Below are 4,018 nucleotides of genomic sequence, written 5' to 3'. Positions count from 1 at the left end.
CCACGAATGGACTAGCAAATTGTGGTACATGTATACCATGGAATATTATGCAGCCTTAAAGAAAGATGGAGACTTTGCCTCTTTCATGCTTACATGGATGGAGCTGGAACATATTCTTCTTAGCAAAGTATCTCAAGAATGGAAGAAAAAGTATCCAGTGTACTGAGCCCTACTATGAAGCTAATTTATATCTTTCATATGAAGGCTATAACCCAACTATAGCACAAAAATATGGGGAAAGGTCCAAGGGAGGGGAAGGGAGGGAGAAAGTGAAGTTGAAGGGAGAGTAATGGGTGGGGCCACACCTATGGTGCATCTTACAATGGGTACAGGTGAAACCTACTAAATGCACAATACAAATGTCTACATACAATAACTAAGAAAATGCCATAAGGGCTACGTTGAACAGTTTGATGAGAATATTTCAGATTGTGTATGAAACCAGCACATTGTACCCCTTGATTGCACAAATGTACACAGCTATGATTTAACAATAAAAAAATAATAAATAAATTAATTAATTAAAAAAAAAGATGTTTACTCAAGCAGTTACTCTTAATTTCCCCTCCCCAGTACCCACCAACCTCCAATCTGGATGTTTCACACAATGGAATCATAGAATATGTTACCTTCTGCATCATCCTTCTTTCACTTTGAGCAATGTTTTTGAGGTCCACATTGTAGCATATATTGAAATTTCACTGCTTTTATGGCTAAATAATATGACATTGTATGGATATACCACACTTTAATGCACCCATGTGTTGATGAACATTTGGGTTTTTTCTGGCCTTTGACTGTTGTAAATACTGCTACTTTAAACATGTGTGTATATGGATTTTTTTTTTTAGTACATATTTAAATTGTTTGGGGTATATATCTAGGAGTGAAATCGCTGTGTCATATGATAATTCAATATTTAACCTTTTGAGGAACTGCCAAACCATTTAAAATGCAACTGTACCATTTCACATTTCTACTTGGATGTACAAAATGTCCAATATTTCTACATCTCATCAAGACTTGTTTTCTTTTTCTTTTTTTATTATAGCCATCATAATAGATATGGGGTGGTATCATATATCATTTTGATGTGCATTTTCCTAATAATTAATGATGAAAGATATCTTTATATGTACTTCTTGATTATTTGAATATATCTTCTTTAGAGAAATACCTATTTAAGTATTTTGCCCATTTTTAAATTGAGATTTATCTTTTTGTTGTTGAGTTGTAAAAGCTTTTTGTATCTTTTGGATATTAGACCCTTACCAGATAAATGATGCACAAATATTTTCCCCTGTTCTGTAGGTTATCTCTTTAATTTCTTGATAGTATTTTTTGACACTACCAATTCTTCTATTTCCTTGCTGATCATCTGTCTATTATTGAAAGTGGGATATTAAAAACTCCTGTAATTATTGTTGAATTATTTCTTCCTTCAATTCTGTTACTTTTTGGTTCAATATTTGGGGGCTCTATTTTTAGGCGTATGCATATATATAATTCTTATATCTTCTTGGTGAATTGAGCCTTTTATGATTATATAACATCTTTTTTTTTTTTAGTCAGGTACTGGGAACCTTATTGATGATACATGACAAGGTGGGGCACCCTAGGCCCCTCCTGTTCTCCAGGGGATCTTATGTGGAAACTGTGTCAGGGGGAGGTTCTCAGTGAGTTTGGGGCATGAGTAGGCAGAGCACCCCAGCACCTGAGGGCCTCTCTCTTTCTCTCGTACTCTGGCTGGGGCTGGTGGTCTGGGGCTCTTACTCCTTGGAAGCCATATGGACCACAAGATCCACCACCCTGTTGCTGCCAAATTATTCTCATACCAGGCAATGAGTTTGACAAAGTGGTCATTGAGGACAATGTCAGCCCCAGCATCAAAGGTGGAAGCATGGATGTCACTATTGAAGTTGTAGGAGATGACCTGGTGCCTGGTGTAGCCCAGGATGCCCTTGAGGGGACCCTCCAATGCCTGATGAAGCACCTTCTTGATATCATTGTATTTGGCAGCCTTCTCCAGATGGCAGATCAGATCCACAACCAACATGTTGGCATAGGGACACAGAAGGTTATGCCAGTGAACTTCCCATTCAGCTCAGGGATGACCTTGCCTACAGCCTGGGCTGCGCCAATCGAGTCAGGGATGGTGTTTTGGAGAGCCCCATAGCTATCACACCACATCTTCTCAGAGGGGCCATCCACAGTCTTCTGGGTAGCAGTAACAGCATGGACTGTGGTCATGAGTCCCTCCACAATGCCAAAGTTGTCATGGATGACCTTTGCCAAAGGGGCTAAGCAGTTGGTGGTACAGGAGGCATTGCTGACAATGCAGAGGCTGTTTTCGTACTTCTCTCAGTTCACACCCATCACAAACATGCGAGCATCAACACAAGGGGCAGAGATGATGACCTTTTTGGCACCTCCCTGTAAGTGAGCCCCATCCTTCTACATGATGGTGAAGATGCCAGTGGACTCCACAACATACTCAGCTCCTGCCTCACCCCATTTGATTTTGGTGAGATCTTGCTCCTGGAAGATGGTTATGAGATGTCCATTGATGACAAGCTTCCTGTTCTCAGCCTTGACTGTGCCATGGAATTTGCCATGGGTGAAATCATACTGGAACATGTAGATCAGGTAGTTAAGGTCAATGAAGGGGTCTTTGATGATGACAATATCCACTTTGCCAGGCACCCAGTATGGCCATTGCCATTTATTCTGACCATCACTTTTGCCATGGTGCCTTGGGGATGCAGCAGGTCCTGCACAAGAAGATGCAGCTGTCTGTCAAATGGGAGGACCAGAGAGCCTATAATATCTTCTTTGTTCCTAGTACCATTTTTGCTTTAAAGTCTATTTTGTCTGATATTAATATAGCTACTTCAGTCCTCTTTTGGTTACCATTTGCATGGAATATCTCTTTTCATTCTTTTGCTTTAAATTTATTTGTATCTTAGAACTGGACACAGTGATTCAGGCCTATAATCCCAGTGCTTTGGGAGGCTGAGACAGTAAGACCTGTTGAGGCCAGGAGTTCAAGACCAACCCAGGCAATATAGCAAGACCCCTATCTCTACAAAAAAGAAAATAAAATTATCCAGGTATGGTGGTATGCATCTGCAGTCCTGGCTACTTGGGAGGCTGAGGCAAAAAGATCACTTGAACCTAAGAATTCAAGATTACAGTGAACTATGATTGCTTCTCTGCACTCTAATCTGGGTAGCTAAACAAGACCCTGTCTCTAAAAATAATTAAAATAAAATAAAATAAAAATTAAAAACCTACCTGTATCTTTGAATCTAAAATGAATCTCAGATAGACAACCTATAGTTAGATTCTTTTTTTTTCATTCATTTTGTCAATCTCTGCCTTTTAATTGGAAAGTTTTATCTACTTAAATTTAATGTAACTACTAATAAGGAAGGATGTCTGCCATTTTGCTATTTGTTTTCTATATTTCTTACATCCTTTTTTCCCTTAATTCCTCCATTATTGCCATCTTTTATATTAAATAGATATTTTCTAGCATGCCATTTAAATTCCCTTGTCATTCTTTTTACCATAATTTTGAATTATTGTCCCAATATTTGCTTTGGCAATTACAATTTATAACAATTTATAACCCCTTAATTTATGGGTTATTAATGGGTATTAATCTAAGCTAAACAATTTAGCTTGGGTTAATACCCATTTTAATTTCAGGATATCATATCTTTGCTCTTACCTGGCTCCATTCTGCCCCTTCAGACACTATGCTATTATTGTTACAAATTATATTTTTATATCTGTTCATCCATCAACATAGATTTGTGAATATTGTTTTAAGAAGATTGTCTTTTAGAATGGGGGAGGAGATACAAAAAAAATACATTTATATTATCTTTTATATTTACTTGCCAAGTTGCTTTTACTGGAAAGCTTTAGTTTTCATATGGCTTTTAGTTATCATCTAGTGTCCTTTCATTTTATTTCAGCCTGAATGACTTTCTTTAGCACTTGTTGGAGGTTA

At 37.8% G+C, this 4,018-nt stretch overlaps 1 pseudogene; it reads right to left on the bottom strand.

The window, feature by feature from the left end:
- Positions 1-1,615: 1,615 nt before the first annotated feature.
- On the bottom strand, positions 1,616-3,743 carry LOC128563311 (glyceraldehyde-3-phosphate dehydrogenase-like; annotated as a pseudogene).
- Between the last annotated feature and the right edge of the window lie 275 nt (positions 3,744-4,018).

The sequence above is a fragment of the Nycticebus coucang genome, chromosome 13 (assembly GCF_027406575.1).
Source record: "Nycticebus coucang isolate mNycCou1 chromosome 13, mNycCou1.pri, whole genome shotgun sequence".
Taxonomy (NCBI): Eukaryota; Metazoa; Chordata; class Mammalia; order Primates; family Lorisidae; genus Nycticebus; species Nycticebus coucang.
This window is presented reverse-complemented; position numbering and strand designations above follow the sequence as displayed.